This window comes from Camarhynchus parvulus, chromosome 4 (assembly GCF_901933205.1).
Source record: "Camarhynchus parvulus chromosome 4, STF_HiC, whole genome shotgun sequence".
Lineage (NCBI taxonomy): Eukaryota > Metazoa > Chordata > Aves > Passeriformes > Thraupidae > Camarhynchus > Camarhynchus parvulus.
Genome location: NC_044574.1, coordinates 43,900,525 through 43,918,890, shown reverse-complemented (window position 1 = coordinate 43,918,890; position 18,366 = coordinate 43,900,525). Strand labels below are relative to the sequence as shown.

At 37.7% G+C, this 18,366-nt stretch overlaps 2 protein-coding genes across 7 annotated transcripts in view; one reads left to right on the top strand and one right to left on the bottom strand.

The window, feature by feature from the left end:
- The window catches only part of FAM160A1 (family with sequence similarity 160 member A1), a 78,527-nt gene that overhangs the window by 12,927 nt on the left and 47,234 nt on the right, over positions 1–18,366 (top strand). For 3 of the 6 annotated variants that reach the window (XM_030948391.1, XM_030948390.1, XM_030948393.1), the window contains one exon: positions 1,292–1,408. The exons of the other annotated variants lie outside the window; for them this stretch is intronic. The gene's annotated coding sequence lies outside the window, so the exon portion shown is untranslated. The remainder of the gene's footprint in view (positions 1–1,291; positions 1,409–18,366) is intronic. 6 annotated transcript variants of the gene reach the window in all.
- Positions 1–18,366, bottom strand: part of LOC115903690 — a 62,250-nt gene that overhangs the window by 33,248 nt on the left and 10,636 nt on the right. The gene's annotated exons all lie outside the window — the stretch shown is intronic.

The following is an 18,366-nucleotide window of genomic DNA, read 5'->3' as shown; positions in this document are numbered from 1 at the left end:
GATTTGGAGGATAGAGAGATTGACCCTGTTACCATTTTGCTTGGAAACTGGCTAATTTTTAGGACTACCTCTTTGTTGTAGTTGAGGGGGAAAATTATGCTGAAAGTCTCTTCATGAAATTTCTGGTTACATCTGTGGAGGAACCTGATATAATCATCTCTGAAATTCAGGAGCATGAAATGGCAAGGGGTCATCTAGTCTTGCATGTGCTGAAACCGTATTATATTTGCAATATAAAAACAGAGTCTTCCCATAAGGCCTTAATTTTTGGCTGTTTTGTTCATGCTCCCCTGATGGGAAAGCTGTTTAAGAACCTGTTTTAAACTATGAGTTCTTGGTTAAAAATTATGTTTATAAAAAAATATTTTCGCCTTGATGTATATACTTCCTAAATTTTTGCAGGATTCCTTTCAGCATACTGAGAACTTTCAGAGTTTTACCTCCCTTCTTATAAGACACAGAAAAATGACAGTCTCCTTATTTTGAATTAATTTGTGTAGTCTGGAGGAATTTCTGTCAGGCAGGTTAGCAGCATGTCTGTAAAATCAATTTTGAATGCTAAGCACTGTGTAAATGAATAGACACGCTTTTCATACTTGCATTTTTCTGTATGTGTGCAGCCTTGTTACATGTCAAATATAAATTTAATATGAATTACTTCAGTGTTGACAGAAAGGTGTGGGTTTCTCCTTCTCCCTTGCATGTGTTTAACTTGTTTAACAAGATGCTGTTATGATGCATTTCTTGTCTGAAAAGTGAGTTCTGTAATCAGTTTTTTGGCAGTGTAGCCAGCTTTACTATTCAGCGTAATACCACTTCTTTCTGCTTCTGTGTTTTTTGGTTTTTTTTCCCCCAGTGGTTACTTTTTAGCCAGAACAGTTTCTTAATTGCTTCAGATTTATTCAGTATGTTATGCATGATTGTTTTGGGGTTGCAGCATGGATGGAAGTGTTTTTAAGTTGCAGTAGTGAACAGAAGGCAGCAAGAAAGGTGAATATGGATTGCTTCTGCAGTGGTGTGGGCTCTTAGCTGATGATGCCCTTCGTGTTTTCAAGGGCTTCTCACTAGGTATTGGTAAAAAGCCTGGAAGCTCTGACCTTGTCTGTGTAGACGTGTCTTGTGATATGAAATATGCTCTGTTACTACTACTCCTGTGTATTTGAGAGTTTATTATTTTGTTTTCTTTAAGATGGAAGTTTTTTTCCTTCTCAGTTTTTACACTGCCAGATTTTTGTTAATAGAGAATGATATTTTTTTTTTGTCTACTTTCTCTGCCTTTCCTTGTGTGTAGTGGAAAGCTGAATGCTGCTGAAAGCTGAAGAAACTTTAAGTCTAGATTCTTGACCAAATGGAAGAACTGCCAGAGCCAATTTTTCCTTGCTGACCTGTTGACATGCTTTAATTGCAGGTAAGATAAGGGTGTGTCTGTGTGTGTGTGATAGGTAGCTTAGAACAGAAGTCTGTTTGCTGAGCCATGAACTTGCTGTTTGGAGTGCTGGGTGTCACAATCAGTTTTTGTGGTATGGACATCCATCCTATGAAAAGTGAGCTTGAGACTTCAGTCTGATTTCAGATGCCTGGTGGAGTCTCCAGTAGCACTCAGCTGCATTTAGGCACCCTGGGCTCTGGAGCATCCTGTCAATATTTCATGTTCCAATTCTTTGTGTTTGTGTTCACACCTGTACAGTGTAACTATTGTGCAATATTCCTGTGGCACTCACAGTAATTGCTTACATGTGAAGTGAATATACAGCAATTATCAAAGGTGCTTTAGCTGTCTTTTAGTGCCCTGGAACTTCTGGAGAACAGTAAATACATTGTGACCTATGTACCCTGTAAGTCAGAGGTAGTTTACCCATGGCACATTGATGAGAACCCAACAGCCTGTACACCAGGATTTTCTTGAGTTGGCAAGACTCCTTTTTTTTGTTTGTTTGTTTCAGAGTATCTCCACATTATTTGGCTTACAGGATATGAAATAATTGAAATGCTTGTCATCTGAAGAATGGATGTTTTCTTTTTTTCTCCTGACTCTAACACATACAATGTAGGATACAAAAAGAGTTGAAGGAGGAAAGACTAGTATTCTCTATCTGAGCTTAAAACTTAAGCACAGAAACTTTAGAAAACCTTTTACAACAAAAGCTGAATAAGAGACAGAGGTCCTAGACTTTCCCTTGTCATTGGGTCATCTTTATCTTACTCTGCAGTGAAACTAGTTAGCTGACAGATGAAAATTCAGATAAGTCTTTTCCCCAGCCTGATCTACAAGCATGAATATCGTTTGGTTCTTGATGCAACATTGTACATGTGCTGTGTTTTATTAGATAAGCTGTCTTACAATGTGAAAAGGGCTGAACACTTATGAGTCACCTCCCCAAGAGATGCTTATTCTCAGTTTGCAAAAGGGCTGGATGAAAGGGCATGAAAGAGGGGTGGGGTTTTCATAGACTGAATGTTTCATAGAAGAGTTGGCATCATTTGGCAAGGAGATGTGGGTGTTAATTGCAAGATTGTCATAAGGAAGCTGTGTACAGAAGAGAAGCCCAAGCTAGCTAGGGAGGAGGGAGCCTGATGTGTGGTTGTGAAATGAGACTGGGATTAGTACAGACAAGCTTGAAATCACAGGAAACCTGACAGTGTGTTTGGTTTCCCAAGTTGTGTTTGTTGTATCAGGTGGAACATTTATACCAGTCAAACAACATTAGAAAGGGGAAGAAATATGAAATGATACTTCATAGTAACCACTAGTTCCTGGTTTTTATATACCCAGGTTTTCTTTCAAATTGATTAGAAAAAGTACAAATAGCTGTTAGATTATAATTCAGTATTAACTTTCTGGTAAACTCTTGTGCCTTGTTTGTTATTTCTGAACCACCAAACACTTGCTTTATGAAAATAAACATAATCTCTCAGCAACCTTTCGTGTAGCATGTGTCTGGTTTTATCCTCCCCTGTACTACTTCCACCTCTTTTTTGGTGCTGTTGCAATTCTTGGTGCTGATGGGAGACTTTTTTGTCAAGTGGGGAACAAGGATCTTGTTCTTCTCATCCTAACATGTGCCGCTCTCTAAGGATTAAGGAGGTGTCCGGTTTCTCTGTAATAGCTTATAAAAGGTCCCAGAGTATCATATCAAAGTATCTTCAGGAAACTGAGGGGTTGTAGATAGTCCGATGCTTGCCAAATATTCAGTATGTTATTGTTTCCTCTCTGAATAAATTGGCAACTCTGACAGTGTTGCAAACCTGTTTTATTAAACCCAGATTATTAGAATGCTTTGGAATATCAAGCCTTGTCTAAAAGCTCATCTAGCAGGATGTTTGGAAGGACTGCATATTCCCAAGACTAATGTCACCTTATCCAAAATGTATTGAGTATAAGCTTTTACATGTACTGACCTGCAGCTAATCCATGATTCTGTGGCTGTGTGGAAGCAGTTTTGGTTGGCAAAGTGACTATTTGTCAATCAGTTGCTGTAGGTAAGAGTTCTTCAGATGGTTTGTAGCATTAGAATATATGTCTTGCTCAATAAAGACAAGTCTGTTTCCTTCTCCAAAGAGAAAACTAAGTAACAACAATTGTTAATTTAAACTAGAATCTGGTCTTACTCTATAACTTTCTAGCAGTGTAAAACTTTCGGTTGTCTGTTTCTTCTTTCCCTGACTTAAAATCTAGTTATGGTAATGGAAAGGCAATACACTCACCGATGGCAGGAAGTGACACGAACCAACACAATAATTCTGTGTTTGTGTAACTCCTCAATTTTACTAGTATGTTTGGATTCCTAACAGCAGTAATGAAAGAAACCCCTAATTGCTTAACACAAGAGCTTTAGTATCTAGTCTAAGATATGGGAACAAATAAGTTCCCATATATTTTTGTTTTCAATTAAACTTTTCTAAGTAATACTTTAATAGATTCAAGTTGGAATTTCAGAATGATTAAAGACACAAAGTAAAAAAATTCCATTATATGGAGTACCTTAGGATCATGCTTCCTTTGAGCTGTATTCTTCCTGAGTTGTGGTGTGGGGGTTGATTATTTGTTTGTGGTTTTTTATTGCTTTTGTTTTGGTCCTGGTGTCAGTTTGTACAGTTTTGAGTTTTTTCTCGTTATAAAAATTGTGAAGACTCAGACTTATGGGGAGGAAAATATCTTTTTCATTCAGCAGTGAGTTTCATCTTAGGAGCAAGCCAGTAAAAACTTGGTTACTGAAAGAAATTACTATTATAGAGGAAGGTCTTACTTTACTGATGTAGGTAATTTTTAATTTAATTTTTAAATTTTGAATTTCACAAAATGTTAATATTAATAGAAAATAGCTATTGCATGACTTTACTCTTTCATAGGATTCCTTGGGCCAGTTGCAGGCTACTTCACATGGCCTTCTTGAGGAATCAGTGATGTTCTATAAATAATTTAAATGGTTCTGATTTCTAATCTTGCATCACTATACACTAGCATACAAATTTGCTTTTCCTGTGATGCTGAGGGAAAGGTCTGTAAAGGACACATCCACCTGGCAATTCACAGAATATAAAGATGTGAACATGGCTTTCATAATGCATGAAGTGTTTTTTCTTTCTCAGCTCAAGATAAACAAGGAAAAACTTGTGTATGTATCACACAATGTGAGTAAAGTTCCAGGGTGTGTCATAAAGAATGTTTTGTCCAACCATCTTGATTTACTTGTCGTTGCTTGTGTCTTGAGTTTAATTAGGTAAGTGTGTATTTTGCCCTGAAGAACTAAGCGCAGTGCAGGGAAGTGAGCAGGGTATAATGGTGGATAGAGGCCACTGGCGCGAGGAAATGGGAAAGTATCACTGGTTTTCTGATCATAGTCTGACAACTCTTTTTCTTGACTTTGGGCTCATGGAAATAAACTTGGTAAGTAGGTATTGTTCCAAAATTGGCTACACCTTAGTACTAAATCAGGGTAAATTATCCTTGGTAGTGTCCCTATAAAACCTGAGGGAATATATAACCATTTTGAATTAAGGAGATTTGGTTAATGTGAGGTTAGAATTTCAGAGGTTTTATGATAGACATAAAGAGACCACACAAATTAAAGCAGGAAAAAAAGTGAACTTTTTTTTTTGAAAAAAAGTTTTTCAAAATAAAACTGGTTATTATCAAAATAGTGGTTTAACATTTAATTTGGAGGAAAAGCCCACAATTGTGGTGACAGCTATCTTAGAAGGAAAAAGATTAATACAAAATAAGATTGTAGAACAAAATCTTGAAAGATCAGATTCTTAGTTGACATGTGTTTTCCTGTTAATCATTGTTCTTTAGATCCCTGTATTTTTTAAGACAAAGAGGATTTTCAGGTAAAGCTAGTGTGGATTAGTTAAATTGTTTTAAAGTATGCATTATTATTTCAAAATATAAACTTGGACTAAATGAAAGAGGAGTAAGATATACTGTTAATATATGGACCTGCAAGAATGGATTGAATTGAAAGTTGATTAGATTCTGATTTGGTTTTGCAGTGCTAGAATCTGTTGGAGTGAACAGAAACATATCTTAGAAACCTCTCTGTAGCTGTTGTCAGACAAGCTGCTTGCTCATGAGCCAAGTAATGGAAATGTTTGATACATTTGTTGTACATGGAGCAGTGGGGATCACTGGGGGCTTTGCAGTTAGGCTGTCCTCAGAGTAGGAATTGGTGGGAGAGAAGGGGGCAGGAGAACATGTGCATAGTCCAGGCATATGGCAGTGTCCCTGGCCATGTGCAGTCCATGGTCTTATTTAGTAAGATCTTATTTAGTAAGATAAGTACTATAATATAATAAGACCAATCCATGGTCTTATTTAGTAGTCTTAACATTCTATAAATTCAGTGGGTTTTGTCTTTTTCTTTCAAAATTGTTTTAAAAATTGTCGGTGCTCTTGGTAACTCTTATGGCCTTTTACAATGAGTTCCATAATTTGTCACAAATTATCACTTGTGCAGGAACATAGATGGCAAGAAGAGCTGTCCAGCGGGAGCAGAATGCAAGGCCCAAGTTCTGGGTGTCTAAATCATGTATCACATACTAATTTTAATTTTTTTAAGGACTCTGCATATTGTATATTTCAGAGCTACAGAAGTATATTGTCATTCAACTTTCTGGATTCACAGGAATTTTTTAAAACTCTGGTTTGCTTCAAATAGAATTGGATTAATGAAAAACTAATCTGTCACACACTGCAGTTGTACTGTTGGGCTTTTTAAAGCAGTGTTTGTGGCCTTTGTTTCATATTAAGTTCCATGTTTTGAAATGCACATTGAGTATTTCTGTTGTATTTTAGAACAAGGATTTGTACACTGTAAGTAACATTATTGAAAAGGAAATTTGGATAAACCTTTTTGCTATCCAGATTAGATTAATGAGATTTTCTGGCAGTGCTTGAGATTTAAAGTGAAGAAATTGGGTGGGAGTAAAGTAATTGATTCCATTGCCATATGCATGCTCAAGTTTGCAAAATGCAAGCTAAGCAGAATACTTGTTTCATCCTACTTTGTGGCTCTACTAACTAAAATAAACTGTAGCTCATCTTAACCGACAAAAGGTGGAAGTGAATTTTAATATATAATGCATTCCTGAAGGACATTGCTTATTGAAACTAGCATGTAGTTTGCAATATGATTTATTGTAGTATTCTTTTTATGTCCATTTGGTTTGAGAGCTTCCCCTTTTTTCCAGTGAAGTGCTACAGTGCATTTTATACACAGGCTGTTCTTTTGTAGGCTGTTTCATGTATTGCAAAGGTGTGCAGCTGACCACTAGTCTCATTTGAAGATTTTTTTTTGCAGCTTGCACAGAAACTGCTTTATGAAACACATGGGTTTTTTGCCTCTCTCCTAATAGGAGCATAATATTCAAGGGGAAGGGAAAGTCTCTCACTGTATTCTAGGTGTGGCACAGAGTCAGTGTGTGACAATATGTGAACGCCTTTGCTTAAATCTTTTGCTAAGGGGAAATCTTTGGTGAGTACCCTGCCACAGAAGGAGGCTAATCTGAGATGATATTGAAACTTTGACCAAAAATGTTCTTCTAGATAAAATTCCTCTTACTTTTTGGCTTGACTGGCGCTACTCTGAGACTTACTTTACCAACATCAATACTTTGTTTCACTGAAGAGCTGTTGGTGTTAGTTAGTTTAATCACGATATCAATTTGAATCTGAGTGCTATATCTGAAGTTTCACAAACTGAAGCAGTTTCTGATCCTTCAGATAGAAAAAAGGATACTACAAACTAACTTGGTCTAAGCACCACTTAATATTGATTTTGTTCAATGGCGTTTTTTTCACTTTATAGCTGTTGTTCACACTTAATGGCTACCCACTTATACTGAAAAGACATATAACAACGTAATTTAAAAAGTCCCTACCCCTCAACCTTATCTCAAGATGCTGATATTTAATCAGTTTTGCTGATTGTTTTTACATTCTAATGAGCTTTGCTTGAGTTGAGAGTTCTCTCTGTTGAAATTACATTGCTGATCTGTAAAACGTTGTGGATTCTCAAGTGACTTATGTAAAATATACTTTCTACACACCAACAGCTGAGTATTACTGTTGTAGGAAGTGCTGGAGAGAGGAACCTTCATTTCAGCCTCATGATATAATTGTTCAGGTACACCCTTGAGCAACCAGTCGGAAGTGAAAAGGTGAATCTTTTAAAGAGGCTTTGGTAGTGAAGTTTTTACATGTGAATTCAGTAACTTTAACATCTAAGTTGCAGTGCAGTCGTTAAAGATATAATTACTTATCTTCTGATTTTAAAAACACTCCCAAACCACTCTGCCTATAACTGCATCCTATAGGTGATTCTAGTGAGTAAGTAAGCTACAATGTGATACTGGGCAAAAAGTGTGTGGACTAATAGGTCCCTGCTTTGGAAATGTCATAGTGTCTTTAGTGAATGCAAGAGAATATTAAAAAGCTGGAGCCTCATCAATTTATGAAGGGTTATAAATTATGATAACAGATGAGGGGGGCTTGATAACCAAGGAAACCTTTCAGTTCCAAGTCCTAAGGAAGGTCACAACGCTGGGAAAATCTTTCAAAAGCCAAGTTGTTTGAAGTATTTGTCTTCTGAAAACACCTCAGAAACTTCAGCATAAATTTTTGCTATTTATGAATGGCAAGACTGAAACTTCGTTTTGCTGGGATTAAGGAAGTAATGCTAGGCATCATTCCAGCAGCAAGTCAGAAAAGTATTATGCCTTAGAGGAACAACTTACTTTCCTGCTCCTTCTCTTATTTTAGGGCTGTAACATTATCAGACTGTTTTCCTTTTCAAAACTGTGTCAGCTGTACACCAAAGAGCATTTTAAGGTGGGAGCTAGTCTATTTACTGGTGCCATAGTAAATGCATTTTGGAATTGGTTCCAAAGGACCAAGGACCTTTGAGGGTGGGATAGAATAGATAAGGAGTTGCTTTGTCCATGATTTTTTTTTTTTTTGGCCAGGCAGGGAGAGGCAGAGTGCTACTTTTAGCTGCTGGGGTGGATGAGATGCAAGAAGATCTTCTGGCCTCCAAGGGTCATGTTTAGCTTGGAACTGGCTCTATGCAGAGTTGAAGGTTTAATTTTGGAGAAATAAAACAGAAAGCAATCTTTGAGAAACCAGAACAGTTTCAATTCCAGAGGAAAGGATGTGAAAAGTTTGCTCTAGAAAAATCAGGAATTTTTATTGATTTATTTGCAAAGAGATTAATCTAGGAATGTTTTCCTTAGTAGTCATATTCAGTATATCTAATGAATTTTTGTCCAGTTCTGCAAGTGTTTCATATAATGTTTCCTTATGTCTGTTTTATCAATTTGAGTCCCTTTGCAGGCATACATTGGCTACTAGGCCAGAGAATATTGGTCTTGCTTTAGTCAGTTCAGAATTAGATGAGGCCTGGAGTCTAGTGGTTCTGGTGACATGTTGAACATGTTTGCTGTTAGTAAGTTTGAATTATTGTAACATTATTGCAGAACAACAGGCACAGCATTAATGACTGTCTCTAAGTCTTCAGAATCTGACTTGCTGACTCTAAATATGCAGCTATTGTACTAAAAACCATGGAATGATTCTAGAAGCAGAAGAGCTGATGGAGTCTCTGTCCAGGGTGGCAGTTGCACAGCCTCCCCAGGCTCTGTTCCCAGTTTGCAGTGATGTGGCCTTACCCCTTTCTGTTTTACTCTTCCTGAAGCTGTTGCTGAGCTGACTGGTTTGTGAACTGAGCAGGAACCTGCAGCATGAGTGTACCAGGGACATGGGACATGGGATAGGACCTCTTTGTTGTGTGAGCCATGAGCTGCTCTGCTGCTTCACCGCAGCTTTTGGAGCAATGCTTTTAGTAAAAAACCTATCAGGGATTCTCTAGGTAACTGTACTGTCCTAGAAGGATACAGCTGAAATGATGATGAATTGCTAATCTCTGAGTATCAAAATTCATAGCCTAGAAAGCTTTGTTGCCTCTTAAAGTTTAAGACCATGCAACTACATGCTGTTTTCCTCTCATTGGTGTAAATCTACCTTCATTTCACTGAAAGTCAGCCTAGCATGCAACTGGAAGAAAAAATTCAGGCTGTTTAATGAGATGCAGTTGAAGAAATCCAGTGAGACAAACTGAGATGAATGAACATGTGGGAAGCAACTACAGTCAGAGTAATATGCTGCATTTTGAGAAATACAAACAAGTAGGAAAGTAGGAATAAAGTGCTTGCACAGAGTGAGCCAATTGCCTAGAGCTGGGTATGCAACAATAGTTGATTTGGGAGATGAAGTTACTGTCCCATTGCATTGCTTTCCTAAAAGAAATGAGGTAAAACTGGTCTGGCACTTTTGAAAGGTAAGTCAGCAGCTGAATCAGTATCATGAATGACCCTGTTCAGAACTTGTGGCTCTTCCTGAAACACTTCCTGAGTGTGGAGGGGAGAACAAAACAAAAAAAAGCTCAGCCAAACAGTAAAAACCACCTCAAACAAACAAAAAGCAAAACCAAAACCAACAAATCTGAAGCAGAATTACTCATTCTCTTTTATGAATGCTTTGATTTTTTTCTATTATTATGGAGATTTTTTTAGTGTTTGCATGATTATCTTACAAGTATATACTCCAGAAAAACATCTGAACTGGTATAGGGTATTGTATCTTACATCTGCGTCTTCTAAATTGCAAAGTGGGGAGGTTGTGTAGTTTTTAAAGTATGTGTTGTTCTTTCTGTATTGCCTGGCATGTTACTAATAATAGGACAATGTGCTCTGTCAGCATGTTTCATTTACCATGTCACTATCAGCTTTCACAGAAGTCCTTAAGTGTTCTGAAATAATATGGGTTTGAATTTAATTGAGACAAACCTAGTACTGGATACTTCTGGAGGAGTATCCCATATAGATACCATTCTCCTTCTCTTGACAAGTTAAGAGAATTTGTGTTGAGTGATATTTTTTATGTCTTACATTTTAAACCTGTATGGTGTACCATCTTAGTTGATTCTCTTAATAAAAATTGCTGTAGTAGCATGCAAAAACAGTAAGCATCTCATGATGTAGAATAATTGTCTTTAAATTGTCTGTAGGGGAGTGATTGGATCCCTGCAAGTGGGATCCCTGAAGTGGATCCCTGCAAGTGGGATTCCCACTTATGTTTGTCAGGTAAAAGCATGTCTGTTGTGGTTAAATATTTTAGTTGCCACAAGTTGACTCTGCATCCTTTCCAGACCCTGACTCCTGCAGAGTTATTAGCATGAGGGTGTTCACAGAAAAAGAATCTGTCCCTGGGGCTGTGCTGTGTTTGTCTGTAGAATATAGGTGATTATTTTCTTGCTCATACACTTATGTTTATACTCAAAGTACTCTTTAAGCTGCTTGTACTCCTAAGTGTCACTGTTTTTCATCTATCACCATTCTGTTTCCATTCATCTATCACCACTCTATTTCCATTCACTAACCACCATTTATCTTCATGATGCATAGCATGGATAGATGACAAAAAGATTGAAAGTGTATCTTGGGTTTACAGAAAGAAGAAAAATATTTTTTCATTTTGATAAAAATACCACTGGCTTACTGTGCTTATACTAGTATCTGTATATTTCAATTTTTATTTTGGTTTCTTGCTTATTAGGTTCGGTGAGAATCACTCACAGCTCATCCTATCTGTATCTGGTATTCAAGGACTTATGCACTTTTCATTAAACTGCATGCATGATTTTGACTTGTGGATGATAGAAAATGAAAGGTGAAATGAAATGGCTACAGAGTTTTTAGGACTGAATAATTCCCCAACCAAGTTATGCAGTTACTTCAAGTGAAAAATTAACAACCTACTGTAGTTGGCATTTTAATAATGTGTAGTAAGCTGGTCCCATGTCTGGGGTTTTGTTTGTTTATTTGCTTTTTATTCTGTGTGGGATTTTTTGGATTTATTTTTTCATGTTTTGGCACCTAAAGAATCAAGGACATTTATGGCATAAGGTTTATTTAATGCATATGTAATTGTTCGATTTTTTTTAATAGATGTCTGCATCTCAAACTGCAGTTTTTATGTTCAAGTTGTAGATATGGAGGACTTGATATGCTTTTTAGGCATGGCACTTATGGGGTTTGAACCTGAATTTAGACATACCTGTTCAGTAAATCTGCCTCCGTATCAAGTATGCAGCAGCTCAACTCCTGACAGCAATGTGCATTGCTTTGGGTGTGTGTTGTTCTGTGTGTGCAGGGTGGTGGGGGGGGTTTTAACCCTGCTGTACAGTACATAAGAGGCTGATTAGTGTTCTAATGACTGTAAGTCATATAAATCTATCTTTTGGTTTCCATTTTTGTCTTTCTTTACTTCTTCCCTCACCTTTTGCCTGGGGAAAGAAAAAAGAAAGGTTGGCTTGATTTTCTACATTACTCCTGTTTGCTGAGTCTGGGTGGGAGGTTTTTGTCAGAGGAGACAACAATGATACTTCTTCATTGTGGAGGGTGGAGGGAAGGGGAAAAGGACATAGTTCATTGCACTAGGGAGTTGTTTAGTTGTTTTGGTATGCAAAGTGGGAAAAGACTCTATTCCTTGTAAAGTCCTGAGCTTGAGGGACTAATACTAAGCTTTGCTCTACCTCTTCAGTCTCCCTGCTGTGTATAAAAGCAGTTGCCAGGGTGAGAGAGGCCACTGGCTGAGCTAACCCTGACAAAGGTTTCCATTCCCATCCTGGCTGACGAGGAGAACATGGAAGTAGGTTTTTTGGGTTTCTAGTAAAAATAAAAAAGGGTCTCAGTCCCTAGCTATAGTTAGTGTCTTCACTGTGGTTGTTTCCTGTGGATTTTGAGGAATCATTTGAACACATGGGATATTCTTGCAAATTGTATTTATCCAGATACTGCAACACCTCAAAAACAAACAAAATCTCAGTATCAGCTCTTAACTGCTTTGTATGAAGTTACTTGGTTCTTTGACAAAGTGCCTTGCAGATGTTGGATTTTTGTTGTGTGCTGGTTTGGGCTCAGGTAAAGTTAGTTTTCTCAATGTCAAGTATGAGGCTGTGTTTCGGATTTGTGCTGGACACACTAATGATAATAGAGATGTTTCTGTTATTGCTGAGCAGGACTTAGAGCCAAGGCCTTTTCTGCTTTTTGTACTGCCCTGCTGGTGAGGGGACATCATCTAACCTCATGCAGAAATGTAGACTTAGTTTGTGAATGGTACCACGTCTGATACATGAAGGACTCCTGTGGAGCTGAGTGCTTTGTGTTGCTGCTACTTGAATTGCTCTGTAGAAAACAATTTGGATTCTGTTGTAGTGATGCTGAGCCAAACCTAATGAAATTCAGCCACAATTTTTGTGTTCCGTTGCCTTTTGGGTTCATCTACTCACTGTTGGCTTGAAAACAAAACACGGGGTTTGTGTTCAGAATTAGTTGTGGTTTATGTAGCAGGACTGACTTTCCTAGTGCTCTCAGTTAAAAGCTTGAAAGATACAAGTTGGGAGAGAAAATTCAGCCTAAGTGGATTTAAAGGTTAGTGTTTGGATACCTCTATTAATTGCTTAGCGTTTCTTATCTAGAATTGTCAAGGCTTATCTCAGCCACTTTAGCTGAATGCTCAATTGTCATGGAATCATTTCAAGTATTAGTGCACATTTTAAATTATTCCAACAACTAAGCAGATATTCCCTCAGGCTCCATTACAAATGTGCTTTAAGGTGCTGAATACTTGAAGGTGACTTCCTATTTCCAGCTTGCACTTCATCAGCAAGGTGATTTGTAACATGTAAATGTAATTGATAGCTCTGCCTGGAATCTGGAGGCTTTGCATAATTCTATTCCTTAGTGCTAATTAGTCCACTAGTCAGTTGCTTCTCATATGATCCTTTATATTTTGACAGTCCTAAGAGCGATATTCATCCTTCACATTTCTCTAAAACCAGCAGACATTCTGTTAAATTCACAATCTCAAATGGGTTACTGAGTGAAGACTCCAAACAGAGGTTTACAATCTAGATACTTCTGGCAGATGACCTGATCTCTGTAAGAACACCTCTTTGGTGTTCTTCATCACACCTGTGCTCTCTAGCACCAGTATTTGAGGTACCCTCACTGGTCTGGCTATTGGCTTCCATGAGGCTGCTTTCTAAAACTGCTTTTAGAACAGGGTCTCTGTACTTTCCGGACATTCTGTGGAGGGTCAAGTCAGTTCTTGAACAATTCTTAATTAAAGTACCTTGCTTAAGAAAAGCAGACTCTCGTTATGTAAGCAGTATTCTCTCTGGAGAAGAGCATGTTCCAAACACTTCACTGTTTTGAAAATTCTGTCTCTGAAGATCAAATTTGACATGAGTCTCTGTTACAGTAATCTGTTGGTTTGAGATTTGATTTGATTATTGCTAGTGCTATGAAAATATCTTTAAGTTGGACTTTGTGGCATTTTAGTGCAAAGGAATAATAAGAGATGGGTGTATGCCAGTCTTCCATAAAAATGTAGTAGAAGAAATTATTTAAAGCTTTCTCTTGTGTTGACATACTGCAAATTGAGCTTATGAAGAACTAAAATAATCAGAGAGAATAGGAATTGGTTGGAGCTGGGCTGGGTTAATTTTGTGCCTGGATCTTCATACTATGCTTCTTAGGGGTTTTCTTTGCTATTTTGAACTCAAAGAGAAGTGTGAAAAAACATTATTGTGTCCAACAAATGAAGGGGCTATAGCTGAAAAAAATTAGGAAGAAATCAGTCTGGTTGCAAGAGTTGACCTGAGCTGTCCTTTGTTTTCTCCACCTGTCATTGATTCTGCCATTGCATGTGATGAGGGGAAAATATCCATGGTGCAGGAAGTGCTTGAGGTTTCCAAAAGCTTTAACTCAGGATGAGAATACTGGCTTACATGAACCACTCAGATCCCTGCCATCATCTATTGCTTGAGGAAGTGGCAGACCATCATCCAAAGTATTGCACTTCTCTCCTCACCATAAATCTGTTGAAGAATAGCCATGTTCTGAGGGTGTGTCATAGTTATTTCTATTTTCTGTGCACTGGCTCTTGCAACTCCACAACATAGAATAATATTTTGGCAATAAAATATGCAAATTAAGCAAGTTTAATGACTATCCCAAAAATGTGATTTGGAATATAACTCAAATCTCAATTTGTTCTGGTCACAGTGGGTCAGTCTTATGTCCCATAAGTGAGATTATTGTTCGCGCTGCTTTGCACAGGGATGCAGATTTTAGATGAGGAATTTAAAGGTGTGTTTTTCTGTTTCAGGCTGGAGCCTTCCTCTATACCTCTCTGCTTTTCTTTTCTGAATACTGGTGCTGCTGTTTTTTTCCTAGCAATAAATATGGCTGTCTAACATTTGGTTTTTCAGCACATACTCTGCTCTTAATGAATGTGATCATTTACACAGTGTCACTGTAGTATTGGCATGCTAAATAATTTAGAGAGCTGTGGCAGGTAGATAGCTCTGTGGTGTCTATGTTACTATGGCAATACATTTGCTTAATGTAAATATTAGTCATTCTGACCCTATGAATCTCAGAGCTTCTGACATTATTAGCTGTGTCTGGGAGGTGGGAGTCTGCATATCTGAAAGAAAAGTTGTTCTGGCAATATTAATAGTTTAAAGATTACTTTCTTTTTCATAATTCCTTCTGCTTTGTGACTGAGCTGCATAATCTATTGATTGTAATGAACAGAGCAGAACATTTCTCCCATTTCTTTATCATGGTTGTAATGCAACTCTGTTATAAAGAAATATATAACTATATTCTGATCCTCCAAAAATTCAGCTGACTGAAATGATAGGAAATAAGATCTTGAGGTCCGTGAACTTTGCTCCTGATCACACAGTCAAGGCAGTTTAGGAGCACAAGAAATAAAATCAAACTTGGAAGAAACATTTCAGGGGTATTAGACTGAGTTCCCTGACTTGAAGTTAAGCCTGAGGCTTTTCTATTCCCTCTGTGGGTACCAGCAGGTCTGGAATTACTTGAGAAATACCCAGTTTGTTTGAAAATTATTGCAGAAATGATATGTTAATGAAGTTTGTTTCTTAAATAGTTTTTTAGATTCTTAGTCCATTTTTATGAATCATTTACAGGGAAAATGAACTACCTTCTGCAAAATCTTCTCTTTATTGCCAACTTATTTCTGATTCTATGAACTATTCTTTGTTGTGATCTGCTAGCACCTTTGAGGCGTCAAATAGAAGTGCAAAAAGAATTAGATCACAGTTGATAGTCTGTGTAAAAGCTCGGACTTCAAGCCATGAATACTGAATATAAACTGCTAGTATTTCTAACATTTTATGGACTTTTTGAAACCTCACTGTGTTAAACTGCTAAGCTTAAGATCAGTTTTAAAAAGATTTGTCAGGAATGTGCTGCCCTTTCCCTGTGTTTAGAATAGTCCCCACCCTTCCTGCCCAACATCTGTAATGCACTAAAAGAAAGCATGGTAAGCAGTGAATGATGTCTTTAATTATTTGTAGGGTGGATTATACTGGAAGTTTCTGTGTGCTGCAGTCTGACACCAGTGCTCAGCATCTATCTGTGTTTGGCCCATTATCTGTCAAAGAAGGAAATAATTTAAAAAATAATAGTAGCCAAGCAAAGTCTTCTGGTTTCTTTGAATTTTGTAGAAGAGATTTTACTGGACTTATGTATAAGTGTTCTTTACTTTTTCTGTCCCTGAGATGATAAAACTTGCACTGTCAGTGCTTGCACATAAGGCAAAACTCCTTACTGGACAAGAATACAAACTAGAGTTATTAGTTGCCTTTCTGTGGCACTGATGCTCACAAATACTAGTCTGGAGCTGAAGTTAACCTAGGAAAATTAATTATTTACCACACATCTTTTCCTGGCAAGTCTGCCTGTGGGAATACTGTGCTGTTGGCTGTCTCTTCTTTAAAAATACAGTATGCTTTAGGTGTATCTGTTGATTGTAGATGCAGAGAAGTATTGAGACATTTAGATTCAGAATGCCTACCAAGTATTAGCATAGTTGAAATAGTAATTGGAGGAGCTTCTCTGATTATGCTTTTAGTAAACAAACCATACTCATAAAATGGTTTGGGAAAAGCCACATCCAGTACAATGTACTGAAGGAAAAAGACTGCAGAGGCACTTACTGCTCTCTGGGAAGAACCTGTGTAGAGAGAGTTGCTCCTGTGGCATCAGGCTGGCAGGGTTTTCCCTTAGGGAAAGAGACTCCATGGTTCTGTGTTTTAAAAGTCACAAATATCCATTTTCAGGACACATTTCTGTGAGGGATACTTTGAGCCCTCCACAAGCAATCTTTTCTAGGTTTGGCTTCCAGGGGTGTGCGGTAGGACCCACAAGAAAAAGCATGGCAGAGTGGGAGGGAGGGGGCAGGGTGTGTGTTCCCTTGGCATAATTCATACTGAAAAGCTCTGGTGGAGGCTCAGCTGGCTTGGTGAGCTCAAATCCACCATTAAAGTAGACTGCTCTTTTTTGTTTGTTTGTTTGTTTGTTTTTTCCAGCTACAGCACAGGCTTGGGGTGCTGGGCAGTACTCACAGCTTCCTGCAAGCAGGGATGCAATGGAATGCTCCACAGAAAGCTGTATACTAAATCTTTTCTTTCTGACCTCCATAGCATTCCTTTGCTTCTACTGCTGAAATATGGCACACCTGTATTTTAAAGCTGGGCTGAGGAAAGTGGAATGGATTGTATTACAAGCTAAATGTTTAAATCGGGTGATAAATTGAAAGGAACAAAAGTGTGTTCAGAAAAGCAGTTGCATTTAATGTTTCACACATGATTTGCTCAGCCAGTTCCTTTTACTGTCACAGTGCAAGTGCCTTTTCACTTTTCCCCACAGAAGAGGAAAATCTAATTGTTCTGCAGTGCCATTTTTACGTGTGTAATGAATGTCTGCTTTTGAGTATTGCCTTACAAATAAAAAGTGGAGATTTTATCTGTAGTGTTTTTATGCTTTTTTTTGTCATTCTTTATATTCTACTTTGAAAAGGTAGTGATGGCTGTTGTGCAGTCCTGTATATGACTCTCCTAGAGGAAGGAGAGCTGGCACCACTCTTGTGTTGGGACGGGGAGATCCCAGAGGATCTGTGTATCTCAAGCTTGTGCTGACTGTAAATTGTTATTGGACTGGCACATGTGAGTCCCCACAGAGGATACTGTTGATCCATGGATATCTGGCACTTAATTATCCCATCTCATCTTCTTTCCATTGCTGTCACAGCACAAATACATTGTGGAGATTAAAAGGGAAAGAATATTGTGGTCCTTGTCCTCTTACATTATCCTTAAAAATAATTGTTGTCTATTTAAGTGCTTAAATCGATGTGGCATAAAAATACATAGAGTAGTGTAAGGTCTAAAGTGTATTTCCAGTATCTTTTCCAGTAAATGGAGGTGTTTTTATAGTTATATTTGTAGTTTTAACAGAAGATGGTGGAAAAGGGGGAGAAAAAACCAACAGGTATTTCCAGAGTTTTGTTGTTAATTTTGTTGATATCTCAGTGCTTTCTTTTTCTGTTAAGGATTAGAGAGTATATGTCCAGTGTAATTTAATATATTGTAGATACAAAAATAAAACAAATTGTCACTTAATCCTTGCTGTTACTGCAGTAAGACAGACAGACACTGTTGAAATCATAGTAATCAGTGATGTTTATGGTGATGTTGCTTCTTCTAACATATATTGTTAGAAGAACAGGACTTTGGGTTCTCAGAAAGACCAGGAAAAAGGCACAGAAGGCTTGTGCTTTCTCTCAGCATGATCTCAACAGGTGCTTATTTCCAGGTGCAGAACACTTACTGCAGGGCTACAGTAATACTAAAGGATGTGATTCTAACATCCTGCTTGGTTATTATAGTTTAATGCCACTCAGCATTATAATTAGCTTTACTAGACATT